General features: G+C 45.6%; 1 non-coding gene across 1 annotated transcript; it reads right to left on the reverse strand.

Annotated features, from left to right (window-relative positions):
• Positions 1–12,299: 12,299 nt before the first annotated feature.
• LOC115064315 lies at positions 12,300–12,462 on the reverse strand. The gene has a single exon (XR_003844154.1). It is a non-coding gene; the product is annotated as a U1 spliceosomal RNA (small nuclear RNA).
• Positions 12,463–16,182: the final 3,720 nt, after the last annotated feature.

Raw genomic sequence — 16,182 nt, forward strand, 5'->3', positions numbered from 1 at the left:
GGGACCATTTGGAGACTTAAAAATTGTGCACATGCCTTGGAGAGAGAGTTCAGATGTTAAAGTATGTGCTGCATAAACGTGAGACCAGGAGTTTGGATGTCCAGAACCCATGAAAGGCCGGGTGTACGTGGTGGCCTGCTGGAAGGCAGAGAATGATATGGCTAGTGCAACCAGCCATCGGTGAGCTCTGGATTTGACTGAGAGAGCCTGCCTCAATGAATGAGGCAGACAAGCAGTGAAGGAAGAACTTCTCTTTTCCTTTTCTGTTTGTTGTTCTGTTTAGAAACAGTATCTTGAAACATCTTGAACAGTATCTTGGGTTGTAGTTCAGTGGTAGAGCATTTGCCTGCAGTTGGCTGAGATCCCCTGGATTCTATGCCCAGAATTACAAGTTACAGCGAGAGAGAGGGAAGGGGGAGAGATGGGGAGAGAGAGACAGACACACACACACACCCAGAGAGAATCAGAGACAGATAGAAACACAGAGACAGAGAGAGACAGGGACACAGAGAGAGATAGAGAGATAGCAAGTGAGTGTGCTTTCGAGAGAGAGACAGAGAGACAGAGACAGAAATACACACACACACACACACACACACACACACACACACATACGGAGGGGGGGGAGGGAAAGAGGGAGAGAGGGAGAGAGGGAGAGGCCAAAGACTGTGCTGGTCAAGGTGGCCTCAGTCCTGAGTTTAAGTGTTCATCCTGCCTCAGCCTCCTAAGCTGTAATTTATTTATTGCAGAACAAGTGGAGATGTCTTAAAAAGAAGCCAAAGTCTAGCAAATTTGTAGGCTTAAATCTCCCAAACCAGGAAGAGGTGGCGCACGCCTTTTGTCCCAGCACTCAGGAGGCAGAGGCAGGCAGATCTCTGAGTTTGAGGCCAGCCTGGCCTATAGAGTTCTAGGATAGTTGAGGCTCCACAGAGAAATCTTGTCTTGAACAAACAACAACAGCAAAGGCCTCCCAGGACAGATGGGAGCCGGAGACCTCATCTGTGGCGGAGCATTCTCAGGAAGACACTGGACTTTGTGGGTGAGGCTGCTCAGGAGAAAAGGAAGATGCTAAGACAGGGGCGGGATGGGAAGGTTAGGATGCAGGAACGGGTGGGAAGTTCCAGGTGTGCGCAGCCGCAGACGCCAAGGGAAGGGCACTCTGTGACTGATAGGTGACCAGCTTCCATCTGGAGATTAGGCCAGAGCAGCTTGTGTTGAGGGAGAAGTGAGACGCGCTCGGCTGAGGAGGAGCTGACACGGGCAGGGAAACAGAGGCTGAGAGTGGCCACAGGCAGGCTGGGAGCCGCGGAGGAAACAAAGACTGATGGACCTGGCGAGGCTGCCTCATCTCTCCACTCCTCAGCAATCCAGGATTTAGCCAGTTTTTAAATGCCCCACCAATCTCCATGGAAACCAGAGCCAGAGCAAGCTGGGTAAGCAGTCTGCCACCAAGCAACTACTAGCCCTCTTCCCATATCTGACAAATTAAAGTGACTGTTTTTTTTTTTTATTTGCATTTATTTATCAGTGTAGATTAGCAAATTTTGTGTGTGGAGGGCTATTTGTTTTTGAGATAGTCTCTGTTTTCTAGAGTAGCTAAGGATAGCCATACATCCTGCCTCTACCTGATGGGATGACAGGCTTATACAACAAAGTCCAGTGGTGCTGGGGTCGGGCTGGGGGCCTCCTGCATAGTAGGTCTGATGCTTTGAATATGCTCAGCTCAGGGAGTGGCCCTATTAGGAGGTATGGCCTTGCTGGAGTAGGCTTTAAAACCCTAACTGCCTGGAAGCCAGTCTTCCGGGTTTTGTTTTTTGTTTTTTGTTTTGTTTTGTTTTTTTCTCGAGACAGGGTTTCTCTGTGTAGCCCTGGCTGTCCTGGAACTCACTCTGTAAACCAGGCTGGCCTCGAACTCAGAAATCTGCCTGCCTCTGCCTCCCAAGTGCTGGGATTAAAGGCGTGCACCACCACCGCCTGGCTAGATGTTGTTCTTATGAGAGTTGCCTTGGTCATGGTGTCTGTTCACAGCAGTAAGATGCTAAAGCAATAGGCAAGGACATTACCAGATGAGCTATGCCATAGCCTTTACTTTGGTATTAAAAATGTTGTATGACTTATTTATTCGTATTATATGTGCATTGATGTTTTGCCTGAATTGATGTTTTGTATGTCTGTGTGAGGATGTTAGATCCCCTGGAGTTACAGACGGTTCTGAATTGCCATGTGGGTTCTGGCAATTGAACCTGGGTCCTTTGGAAGAACAGTCAGTGCTCTCTCTCTCTCTCTCTCTCTCTCTTTTTTGAAGATTTATTTATTTATTTATTTTATGCATATGAGAACACTGTAGCTGTACAGATGGTTGTGAGCCATCATGTGGTTGTTGGGAATTGAACTCAGGATCTTTGCTCGCTCTGGCCCTAAGATTTATTTATTATTATAAATAAGTACACTGTAGCTGTCTTCAGGCATACCAGAAGAGGGTGTCAGATCTCATTATGGATGGTTGTGAGCCACCATGTGGTTGCTGGGATTTGAACTCAGGACCTTCAGAAGAGCAGTCAGTGCTTTTAACTGCTAAGCCATCTCTCCAGCCCCCAGTCAGTGGGCTTAACCACCGATCCACCTCTCCAGCTCCGTATTTTAATATATTATTTATTTATTTATTTTTAACATCTTGGGGTTCTGCCAAATCCAGGAGAAGTTGCCCCTCCCAGGGATAGCTGATTCTTTGCTCCTGAGATTCTTGTGGTCCCATGCAAAGCAACCAGTTGGAGGCGTTAGATAATCTAACATCCCCAGGACCCCCAAACTCCCCTGGCCCAAATCAGCATAGTGTCTGGGATGGGGAACTTGTGCGCCATCCCTGTAGCCCAGCCATCTCTGAAGGTATTCAGTCCATTCAAGCCTAACCTGCTACCTCTGTCCTGCCTTACCCATTCCTTCCGTGGAAACCATAATACAGGCTGGCACCCACGCTCTCCTCTCCCACCCGCATGACCTGGTAACTTTCCCACGTGGCCTGCAAGGTGTGACGGGCTATTTCTTTTCCGCATCTGCGCATTTCCACACCCTAGTCAAACACATCTTAGGTCTGTTTAAAACTGCCTCTGCCAGTTCTATGCTGTTTGAATGTCTAAACCTTTGTAATGCACATGGAAAAATCCTGCTTGCTCTGATGGCGGACTCTGTGGCACAAGCATGTGTCTGTTTGTGCGCGCGTGCGCATGTGTGTGTGTGCCATGTGTATGTCATATGTGTGCAGATGCCAGCCAAGACCAAAAGAGGGTGGGAACTCAGGAGCTGGAGTTGTGAGGAACTCTTTATGGGTGCTGAGATTTGAACCCAGGGTGTTCAGGAAGAGCAGCAGGAACTCTTAACTGCTGAGCCATCTTTCTAGTTCCCTTGGCTTTTATTTCTACAGCTTTATCGTTCAAATTCTCTTTAGAATCACTTTGCCAGGTTCTATGATAAGGCCTTTGGGAATTCTGAATATGATTTCTGCATTCGTTTGAAGGAGGTATATTATGATTCTGGGTTTTTGTTTTCTGTTTTTTTTCTAGAAAGGTTTTGCCTGGCTGGTCTGGAACTCACTCTGTATGCCAGGATATCCTTGAACTCACAGAGATCTGCCTGCCTCTGTTCCTTTTGTGCTATCACTAAAGTTGTGTACCACCATGCTAAATTTTTGGGTTTTTTTTTGAGACAGGGTTTCTCTGTGTAGCCCTGGCTGTCCTGGAACTCACTCTGTAGACCAGGCTGGCCTCGAACTCAGAAATCTGCCTGCCTCTGCCTCCCACGTGCTGGGATTAAAGACATGTGCCACCACTGCCTGGCTATGTTTTGTTTTTGACACAGGGTCTCAAGTAGCCCAGATCAGCCTCAAACCCATTCCATGACCAAGGATGACCTTGAATTTCTAACCCCGTCTCTAGCCCTGAAGTGCTGAGATTACAGTCTGTGCCACGTGTGCTTTATGTGGTGTTGGGGATTGAACCCAGGGTTTTGTGTCTCTTAAGCAAACACTCCGCCAACTAAGTGCTTGCTGGGGTTTAAGCACCGAGTGTCTCTTGTTCAAGTCTTGATGTCCCTCCTCAGAATGTTTCCCTATAAATGTTTTGCACATGATAGTAAGTTTGTTTCTTTTTTAAAAAATATTTTTTATGCACTTGTTTTTATAGGTATTATGTATAGGTATTTGACCTACACATCTATCTGTGCATCAAATATATGCCTGAGGTGGTCAGAAGAGTGGATGAGATCCCCTGGTACCCGAGTTTTAGAAGTCGGGTGTTGCCATGTGGGTGCTGGGAATCAAAGCAGGATCCCCTAGAAGAACAACCAGTGTTTTTAACAGCATCTCACCATCTAGTTTATTTCTACTTCCTTTATGCTTTTAAGATACTGTGACTAGAATCATTCTGTGTCATATTTATTAAGTACCTTTTATTGTGTGATTGGAATGCCTTTGATTTTTGTATATTTATTTTCTAGTTGGCCAAGTTCCTGGACCCAGTTAATATATTTAATCGATTTCTGGGAGGGATTTCTAGATATTTAATCATGCGAACTTTAAATAATGATTACTTGGCCTCCTCTTTCCTCATCTTTATCTCACTTTTCATGTATTCCTCTAATTAAACAGCTAGGACTTTCGGAACAATGTTAATCAAGAGCTGCAGTGGGAGACGGCAGGGAGTCACATGCTTGAGGTCAGTCTAGACTGTGAAATGAGATTCTGGTTTCCCAAAAAGCTGCTGTGGGCATCCTTGACTGTTCTTTACCTAGAAGAGCTATTCATGCAATCTCATGGGGAGGCAGATGCTTCTAGCTGCCTTGGGACATCAGACACCCTCAGCGGTAGGTAGTGCATGCCTGCAAGCCTCGCACCTGGGATGTGGGAAGCCCAGAGGTTAAAGGTCATCCTCCACACTGTGAGTTCTAGACCAGCCTGAACTAGAGACCCTGACTCAAAAAACAAATGGGGTCAGTGAGGGCAGGTGACATCTTGGTGAGACGATGCCAGCTGTCAAGCCTGAAGACCTTAATTTGGTCCCCAGGATCTACATGGTAGAGAACTGACCCCCACACTTGTCCTCTGATGTCCACATATGCATGTACACACATACTAAATACATACACATATACATACATACGTGTAATAATTAAAGTAGGTCTGGCAAGAGGTTTTCAGTGGGTACTGTGCTTGATGATCTAAGTTTGATCCCTGAGACTGACAAGGTGGAAGAGAAAACTGATTTCTGCAAGTCATGCTTTGATCCCCACTTGCATACTAGAGCAAGTGCGTACCAATAAATAAATGTCAAAACATTTGACTGTATAGTAATAAAAGTATCATTTTAATTTTGGTAAGATGTTAGAAACTTAGGGATATTATATTTATCAAATATATTTTCATTATCTTTATATAATGGTTTTCTTTTTCAAATTATAATTCAACTAAATCATATCAATAGATTTTCTACTATTGATCTATGTTTTTATTCTTGTAATGAGTGCCACTTGGCCTTGGTATATTTTTCTCTTAAGCCATTAGTGTAGTCTACTTTCTAGAATAAATTATATTAATCGATTTATTAACATTGAACCATCCTATAAGCAACACCTCTTGATCTGAGATATTTTTCATTTAATACACTGAGGCTTTCCTGGTAACATTTTGTAAAGGGTATGAATGTGTTCTTTGAAATCATTTGTGTGAGAAACATCACATTCCGCTGTGGTTTTATTAGGAGTTTTAAACTAATATAAGACAGGGAGTTTGGTCTGTTTTTGTCTCCACCCTGCCCCCCCCCACTCCTTTTTACTGCACTGTTCTTTTCAAGTCTGAGGGACAGAGACAGGAACACTTTCTTCTTTTTCCGTGTTCTGGTGCCGTTGTCCCCGATAACTGATGTAACTGTTCAAAACGTAGGATGCATTAATCCTATCTCAACATTAGCATTGATGAGAGGAGGCACACTTATCAGCATGGGGCTGGGAGGTGGGCTGTTACCCAGGGACACTGCAGCTGGGTGCTCGCCTTAGTCAGTTTCCGCTGTGAGATCACTGTGCCTGCCAGGAGTGGCGCTACACACCAGCAAGCCCAGCACGTGGGAGGCTGAGGAAAGAGCGCCTGGAGTTCAAGGTCACCCTCAGTTGTACTTTGGGTTCAAGGTCAGCCTGGCCTCCATGAGATCCTGTTTCAAAACCTAAACCCAAGACTGGGTAATTTATGAGCAAACGAAACATATCTTTGGAGGTTGGAGCCCAGCAGCCTTGGGTGTATAGGGAAGCCCACTCCATAGCGACAGCTTGCTGCATTGATGGGGCTTTTTCTTTTTCTTCTTCTTTCTTTCTTTCTTTTTTTTTGTGGGGTGGGGTTGGGGGAGGGCATTCGAGACAGGGTCTCTCTGCGTAGCCCTGGGTTTCCTGGAGCTCACTCTGAAGACCAGGTTGGCTTTGAACTTAGAAATCCGCCTGCCTCTGCCACCCAAGTGTTAGGATTAAAGGCGTGCGCCACCACTGCTAGCTGACTTTTTCTAAATTGCATTCACACAGGGCAGGAGACACCAAACCTGTTCAAGAGTGCAGAGAAGCCAGGCGTGGTGGCACACGCCTTTAATCCCAGCACTGGGGAGCAGAGGCAGGAGGATTTCTGAGTTCGAGGCTAGCCTGGTCAACAAAGTGAGATCCAGGTCAGCCAGGGCTATACAGAGAAACCCTGTCTCAAAAAACAAAAACGAAAAAAAAAAAAGTGCAGAGAGAGCGCCCTCGACTCAACCTTCAGCCTCACCTCTTCTAACCATAACCTTGTGGATTCAGTTCACACACAGGAATTCTGAAGGAACCCTTCAGGTTTTATTTATTTATTTATTTATTTATTAGAGAAGGCCATTAATAAGGTTTATATTGGGTTTTAAAAATGAAGTCAGAGGCCGGGCCTGGTGGCACACGCCTTTAATCCCAGCACTCGGGAGGCAGAGGCAGGTGGATTTCTGAGTTCGAGGCCAGCCTGGTCTACAAAAGTGAGTTCCAGGACAACCAGAGCTACACAAAGAAACCCTGTCTCAAAAAAAAAAAAAAAAAAAAAAAAAAATGAAATGAAGTCAGTTTATTAAAATTACAAATTCAAAAACCTCATTTCTTTCTCAGGCCTTTGCATTCAGCTTATAAATCTTATTATCCTATTTATAACTTTAACAAATGTTAACAATAATTTTTAAGGATGCCCCAAATAATGCTTGATCCAACTTACAAACTTATTGAATCTTCATTGTTCTAAAATGGCAATGATAAATTTAAAAATACTTGACTTTTTAAAAGTATTTAGCTGGGTAGCATTGGCACAAACCTTTAACCCCAGCAGGTGGGAGGCAGAGGCAGGCAGATCTCTAAGAATTCAAGGCCAGCCTAATCAACGAGCTAGTACCAGAATAACCAGGACTACACAGAGAAACCCTGTCTCAAAAACAACAACAACAAAAGTATTTAAATGTTTTTATTCAACAAACCAAACCTAAGAAAAAATAGTTTTTAATCAATTTAGAAAATTCAGTTAATAAATATATTGAACCTAAAATTCATATGTTTCAATACCCTGTTACTTTAGTGGGATTTCAACCTGAAATCATAATACTTCGTCAGTTGCTCCATCATAAACATAACTGGATAATGAGGCTGCCATTCCAATGGGCCAAATACGTTCAACCATAATAAATACATAAAACACCAAATATGAGATTTCTTTAAAAAATTTTTTTTCTTTTGGAAAACTAGTTACTGTTACCATTTCTTTACCGATTGTGTGTGTGCCCGAGAGCACTCGTGGAGTGCAGAGGATAACTTATGGGAGTCGGGGGTGGGGGGGTCAGCACCTCATCCCAAGTCCTTTTGTAATGAAAGACAGAATTATTATGTAGTTTTGGCTGGCCTTGAACTCGTCATGATCTTCCTGCCTCTGCCTCTGGAGTGCTAGGAGTAAAGGCGCGTGCTACCACGCTTGGCTGAAACAACTTATTATTATAAAATTATTAATACAATGGTTTGGATTGCCTCAGACCTTCCTATAATGATAGCTCCTACAAAGCGTTCTCTGTGAACCAGATTGCAGCTAAGTGCTTTTCAGTACTATGTATCATGTTATTTCATCTGCAGAATTCTGATTTTTTTAATTATTATTATGTTTTTTTATGTGTGTGGCTGTTTTGTCTCCATGCACGTGTGCATGCCGCGTACATTCCTGCTGCTACAGAGAATAAAAGAGAGTGTCAGATCTCCTGGAACTGCAATTACAGATGATTGTGAGCCACTGCATGGGTGCTATGTGCCCCAGCAGGCTCCTCCTAACCCCTGAGCCATCGCCCCAGCCCATCCAGAGGACCCTTGCCCACAGACTTCAGTGGTCCTGAAGGTTGCCAGGCAATCACACCGAGAGCCACAGATCTTACATCCTCCCAGACTTTGTTTGTTTGTTTTGTTTTTCAAGACTGGGTTTCTCTGTATAGCCCTGGCTGTGCTGGCCTCAAACACAGAAATCTGCATGTCTCTGCCTCCCAAGTGCTGGGATTAAAGGCGTGCGCCACCACACCTGGCAGACAAATTTTTTTTGTTGTTTGTTTGTTTGTTTGTTTTTTTTTGAGACAGGGTTTCTCTGTATAGCCCTGGCTGTCCTGACTGTCCTGGAACTCACTTTGTAGACCAGGCTGGTCTTGAACTCAGAAATCCACCTGCCTCTGCCTCCCGAGTGCTGGGATTAAAGGCGTGTGCCACCATGCCCGGCCCTCCTAGACTTTTAAGTGAATGTTCCACATACTCGAGACTCTCTCCTCCTCCTGGCCACCATCCACCATCTCCTGGGAGGGGCTCTTCCCAAGGCTGGCACCCATTCCTCTTACAGTTGCCATTCACGGTCCCTGCTGCCCACCACAAGACAAATTAGAGTTTTCAAAACTCTACGTTTGGAGGGCTAGAGATGGCTCAGCAGTTAAGAGCACTGACTGATCTTCCTGAGTTCAATTCCCAGCACCCACATGGTGGCTCACAACCAACTGTAATGGGATCCGATGCCCTCTTCTGGTGTGTCTGAAGAAAGCACAGTGTACTCATAGACATAAAATAAATAAATAATCCTTTAAAAAAAAAAATCTAGCTTTGGGCAGGACACGGTAATGGGCAGCAGAGGCAGGCAGATCTCTGAGTTTGAGGCCAGCCCCATGTCCATAGTGAGATGTAGGTGGCTCAAGACTATGGAGAGAGACCCTGTCTCAAAAAACCAAACCAAACCAAAGCAAAACTACTTGTTGGCAGTAAACTTCAACTCAGTGATGCTGCTCCTTAGACCTGCCATCTGCCCCCTGTGAGGTCTCAGGCAGTCCATTTATCTAGCTCAAGCTGAATTACAGAAGGATTTCTAGATAAAAGCCAGCATTCCTCGGGAACTTGCAAAACAGGTTCTCATCCCCCAAAGGGAGCTACTTCCCTTGCCTCTGGCTGAAGGGATGTGTGTCTCTCCTTTGACCTGTACCTGTGGTTGCCTTTCAGAGCCCATGCTGGCCTCCAGCTCCTCCAGTTCCTGAACCTCTAGCATTCTGGCCCCTTTCACCTCCTCCCTGACCTAAAACTGCCAGACCTGCTCTAGCTCACAAAACTTGTTCTGGGTTGACATACTTCAGTTAACAAGAACAGTTAGCCAGAAGTGGAACTACAGACGACAAAAAGCAGGGTCAGTCCATTTAGAGACTTTCCCAGAACTATGGACTTGGATGGATTAGGTCTTTGTTTTCATGGTTGGCGGGTGGTGCTGTCTGTGTGCAGAGTTTTATGGCCCAAATGTCTTTTCCATCATAGACTTAGTTGTACTAAGGTCTGGGACCCTGTGGCAAAATTAAAGGTTTATTTGGGACTGAATGCTGGGTCCTCACATGGCAGAAGGACAGAAGAGAAGAGGGTCCTAGGGGCTGTCCCCTGACACTGATCCGAGAACCAGAATGACTGAGCCATCTTTGGTTCCAACCGTACTCAATCTGAGGGAACATATGCATGCTAACCACAGCAGGAACTTTGTATAACCTGAGAGAGTGGAACCAACGTGCAAATAAAGACCTGAGGGACAGAGAGAGAAAGGGTGGAGAGTGAAAGTGGGGAAGAGGGAGAGGGAGGCGGGGCATCCTTGCGTTGATGGTCTCCTATGTTCACAAGCCTTCTCTCTGGCTGGTGTCTTTAGGTTCTCTATTTCATCACTTTTTTTGGATGATAGTCCAGCTTCTCATGAGCTTGCACATCACTATCTTTTCATCTCTTCATTCCTCCAGGGATGTCTGGAACACAGCTGTATACTGACTGGTTCTGTGTCCACTTGACACAAGCTAGAGTCATCCGAGAGGAAGGAGCCTCCATTGAGGAAATGCCTCCATGAGATCCAGCTGTCAGGCATTTTCTCAATTAGCGATCAATTCGGGAGGACCCAGCCCACTGTGGGTGGCGTCATCCCTGGGCTGGTGGTCCTGGGTTCTGTAAGAAAGCAAGCTGAGTAAACCAGGGGAAACAAGCCAGTCAGCAGCACCCTTCATGGCCTCTGCATCAGCTCCTGCCTCCAGGTGCCTGCCCTGTGTGAGTTCCTGTCCTGACGTCCACTGATGATGAACAGCCATGTGGAAGTGTAAGCTGAGTAGACCCTTTCCTGCCCAACCTTCTTTTAACCACACTGTTTTGTTGCAGCTACAGAAGCCCTAACTAAGACAAGCTCTATCTCCACCTATGTTCATCCCTTCTATGCCTTTCCCTCTCTTTTGCTTATTTAAGCTTGCTTGTAATTGCATATAGTAAAAAGTATGATTAAAAACAAAAAAACCTGGAATTTAAGTTTCCTCCTAAATTTTTCACACATTTCTTTCTTTTTTTTTTAAAAAAAGAATTATTTATTCATCTTATGTATATGAGTACACTGTTGCTGTCTTCAGACACACCAGAAGAGGGTGCCAGATTCCATTACAGATGGTTGTGAGCCACCATGTGGTTGCTGGGAATTGAACTTTTAACCGCTGAGCCATCTCTCCAGCCCCTTTTCACACATTTCTTATTCATCCTTACTCATTGTCTTCTACTCTTTTTTTGTTTATCTTAGTCTTTTTCTAGGTTCTTTAAAAAAAAATTATTATTATTAGTTTTTCTTTTTTTTTTTTTTTTTTTTTTTTTTTTTNTTTTTTNNNGACAGGGTTTCTCTGTATAGCCCTGGCTGTCCTGGAACTCACTTTGTAGACCAGGCTGGCCTCGAACTCAGAAATCTGCCTGCCTCTGCCTCCCAAGTGCTGGGATTAAAGGTGCGTGCCACCACCACTTGGCAGTTTTTGTTATTTAATTTTATGTCTACAGGTGTGTATCTATGTGTGGATTTGTATGGCTGTCAGTAGAGGCCTGAAGAGGGTGTCAGAACCCCGGGAGCTAGTTACAGGAAGTTGTAAACTGTCTGATGTGTGGGTGTTAAGAAACCAACCTTGTGTCCTCTGCAAGAGCAGCCAAGAGTTTTTAACCTCTGAGTCATCTTTCCAGCCTTTTTTCTAGTTTCTTTTTGTTTTTATTTTGTTTTTTGGTTGTTTTGGGGGGCGGGGCAGTGTCTCCCTATGTTGCTTTCACTGACCTGGAACTTGCTGTGTAGACCTGGCTGGCCTCAAATTCATACAGACCTGACTGCCTCTACTGGGATTAAAGGCACTACCATACCCACCTGTGGTGGTTAGAACAGAAATAGCCCCCATAGCTTCATGAGCTTGAATGCTTAGCCTACAGGGAGTGGCGCTATTAGGAGGTGTGGCCTTGTTGGAGGAAGTGTGTCACTGTGGAACAGGCTTTGAGATCTCCTATGCTCAAGCTACACCCAGTGTGGAATCCAGTCTGCTCCTGGGTGCCTTGGGATCAATAGGTAGAGCTCTCCGCTCCTCTGTTACCATGTCTGCCTGCCTGCTGCCATGCTCCCACCATTACAGTGGACTAAACCTCTGAAACAGTAAGTCAGCCCCAATTAAATGTTTTCCTTTATAAAAGTTGCTGTGGTCATGGTGTCTCTTCCCAGCAATGGAAATACTAAGACAGCACATTTTTTCCCCTAAGTTCTTAAGTTACAAATTTAGTTCATTTATTTTCAGCATTTTCTTTACAGTGAAATAATTTGAAGATGTAAATTAACTTCTGAATAGTGATCACTGTATAGATTCTATAGGTTTTAGATTTTAAAGCATTTCCATTTGAATTAATGTGACTATTTAAATTTCTGATTTGTTTTTCTTTTAAAAATTATGTTTCTTTTAAAAATATTCTGAAGACAGTTCTCCACTACCACAAAGTATGCATTTAAATTTCCTACAGTTGAAGAAATTCAAGGGATCAGCACATCTTGAGTACATAGATCAGCCTCATCTTGGGAAAGCCACCTTCTTGAAAGTGGTGTCTCCTTTGCTGCAGCAGTAGGCTGGGCCCTCCTTCCTTAGCTAACAATGAAGACAGTCTCCCTCAGGCGTGCCCATTGGACAGTTTGGGTAACTCCTGGATTGGGACTCCATTCTCAGACGACTCTAGGCTGTGACAAGTTGACAGCTGAAACTCACCAGGACACGGAGCTTAGCCTCGGACATCTGGTTTACCTGCCTCCACATCCCATGTGCTGGGACAACAGGCATGTACCACTGTGCCCAGCTCCTCACTGTGAACTCTTACAGAGTCCGCACTTCTTAATGAGTATGTGATTGTGTGTGTGAATATCTATCCACTCCAATTTCCTCCTCACATTGTGAGTTCTTGAACGGAAGTACCACGTCTGTCCTTTCTATTATTGTGCCTCCTGGGGATAAATGACTGCCTGGCACTTGGTAGTTACATGGTGTGTGTTTATCGAACGAGTGGCTAAAAACACTTGCTGGTGGAGATGTAAACTAGTGCAACTTATTTGGAGAAAAACTTAAATTTTCTACAGGAGAGAGGCAGGACTGTTTATGCATTTGTCCTCTGGTCCCGCAATCCCACCTCCAGGTTCTCAACTGAAGGGTCATTGGGAAAACAAAACTAAAATGACTTCCACATGAGGTTGCTTGTTCTGCATTGTTTGAAACAGCAAAACATTGTCAACAATCTAAATGCCCATCGTTAGGAGATTTTTGAATAAACAGTAATATATTCACGCAACCGAATACATAGGCAAGGAACATGGAGGGCGCCGAGCAATGGTTGCCAGGGTGTGTCCTAAAGTAGGAAGCACGAAGTACAGGGATTGAATGCATGGTGCATAGCACACTGTCCTTAGATAACGAAGGGGAAGGAGAATGCCAGCTTCCCAACTCTGCCACACCTGCAGCAAAAAGCTTAAAGGAAGGAGAGGGTCCCTTTGACTCACAAATCAGAGGTTTCAGTCCATGGTCTCCCGGTCCTGATGCTTAGAGCCTGTGATGAGGCAGAACCTCACAGTAGAGGATGAATGTGGAGCCTGCAGTTGCTTGCCTCACGGGCGCCTGTAAGCTGAGAGGAGGATGGACCAGGGTTCCATTATCCCCAATAACTGTCCCCCACACCCTGTGCCATCAGCTGGGGACTAAGCCTTTGAGGAACATTTGAGATCCAACCCAGGGCAGAGGGGTTTAAGTGTGTACACAAATGGTTTATATTTGCAAGAAAAAGCACTGTCAGGATAAACAGCCAAGCAGAAAGCAATAAAAATGATTGCTTACGAGGGAAGGGACGGGGCAGCGGGAGAATGATGGAAATGGAACTCTCCAGATACTTTTATGTGGTTTTGACTTTGGAATCATATAAATATTTAATAGATTCAAAATAACATTAAATCAAAAGGGAAGGAGGGGGAAGCGCTCGCTGTCGTCTGAAGACACTCGGAAATGGCAGGCCTTGAATGTACAGTTAGTGGGTGATGTAATCACTCCGCAGAAATAACTAGCTCAAGAGGCTTTACCTCAGAGCCCGTGGACCATACGTCCTGAAAGAAATGTTTTCTGAAGAGAAAAAGAGCTTCAAAGGAGTCTTAAAACCTCATTTGAAATTCTCACTGTTAGAATAAAAAAAAAAATACTAATTTATTGTCACTATTTTTGAAACTTTTATATAAAAAAAATCACAGGGTAATATAAATAAGTAATTATGCAAATGCTGAAATCTAAGATCATCAGTGTGTGAGAAGAGAGATCTGGGGAAAAGATCAAAGAGACTAAATAAAACCTCGAAATGTGATATTCGACTTGGAGAGATCAGCAGGCAGGCACCATTCTTTTGGTTTTTCTGTTCGAAGGTATGGATTTGCTGACTCTATCCACCAACAACCTTCAGAAGTAGCGAAAATCCAGATTCACTGAGCACAGCTTGGGTCATCTGGACCCAGGAGCCAGGCAGGGCTCCTCTGAGGAATGGCTGAGTCCAGGCCTGGGCCAGGAAGTAGGTTATGGAAGCTTGAGAGATCTCATTGGGCCAGAAAGCAAGGACCCTGGCTAAGACTGACAGAAGGCCTGAGGGAAGGGGCGCCCGATGGGGAGGGACAGAGGGCCTGAGGGAAGGGGTGCCCGATGGGGAGGGACAGAGGGCCTGAGGGAAGGGGTGCCCAGAGGGGAGGGACAGAGGGCCTGTGGGAAGGGGTGCCCGAAGGGGAGGGACAGAGGGCCTGAGGGAAGGGGTGCCCGATGGGGAGGGACAGAGGGCCTGAGGGAAGGGGTGCCCGATGGGGAGGGACAGAGGGCCTGTGGGAAGGGGTGCCCGATGGGGAGGGACAGAGGGCCTGTGGGAAGGGGTGCCCAGAGGNGGGCCTGTGGGAAGGGGTGCCCGATGGGGAGGGACAGAGGGCCTGTGGGAAGGGGTGCCCAGAGGGGAGGGACAGAGGGCCTGTGGGAAGGGGTGGCCAGTGGGGGCAGATGAAGGAGTGACTGAGTTCATTGAAAACATATAAATACCCATCTGTTCATGTGTGCTAGTTCCTTCTGAGTTGTGTGACAAAATACCAGTCAGGAACAATTTATGAAAGGAAGGATTTATTTTGGCTCATTGTGTTAGAAGGTTACAGTCCATCACAGCGGCAAAGGCATGGAGGAAAGGCTGAGCCGTGGTGGTGGCAGGAACCTGTTTTCACATCCCTGTTCACAGTGTTGCTGACTGGGAGCACAGTAGATCAGAGCCAAGGTTGGATTCTAACCTATAAAGGCCTGGTTCTAGTGACCTCCTCTTTCTAAGTGTATATTCATTATCATTATCATCAGCATCACCAGCACCACCATCACAATCATCATCGTCTTCATCATCATCATCATCATCATCATCATGTGTGTGATGTGTCTTTGGGTATGTGTTTGAAGGTCAGAGGACAATTCCGTGGGCTCCGTTATCCTCTTCCACCTTCACTTGGTTTGTAGGTTAGCTTTGTAAACTTCACACAGAGTCATATGAGTGGAGTGGTCTCCATCACATGGGCCGGTAGACAAGTCTGTGGGACATTTTCCTGGTTAGTGATTGATGTGAAGGAGACCAGGCCACACGGTGGGTGGAGCCACACCCAGAGAGGTGGCCTTGGGTTGTATAAAGAAAGCAGACTGAGCAAGCCATGGAGAGCAAGCCAGTCACCATTATTCCTGTATGGCCTGCTCTGATGTCTCTCAGTGATCAACTGTGATTGGGGCTTGTGAGCCAAGCAAGTCATTTCTTCCCCTAGGTGCAAATTAGATTGGTCAGTCGGTGGTGGCTCACACCTTTAGTCCCAGCAATCAGGTGGATCCCTGAGTTCGAGGTCAGCCTGGTCTTCAGAGTGAGTTCTAGGACAGCCAGGGCTACACAGAGAGACCCTGTCTTGAGTGAATAAACAACGAATAGCTAAATGATCAAATGAATAGCAAACTTGGGTCCCTGGGACTCAGGTTGTCAGGGTTGCCTGGTAAGTGCTCTATGACGTGAGCTGTGTTGCCCTGGCTCCTTTTCCTTCTCTCTTTCTCCCTCCTCCTCCTCTTGTGACTTCATACGTAAGAAGGTTCACAGGGTGGAGTCTACATGATGTGTGTGCACATAAAGCCACAAGCCATTGCTTGGGAGCCATCCAGCTTGGGTTTCCCCCCCCGAGACAGGGTTTCTCTGTGTAGTCCTGGCTGTCATGGACTCTCTCTTTGTAGCCCAGGCTGACCTCAAACTCACAGAGATCTGCCTGCTGCTGCC

The sequence above is a fragment of the Mus pahari genome, chromosome 6 (genome assembly GCF_900095145.1).
Source record: "Mus pahari chromosome 6, PAHARI_EIJ_v1.1, whole genome shotgun sequence".
NCBI lineage: Eukaryota > Metazoa > Chordata > Mammalia > Rodentia > Muridae > Mus > Mus pahari.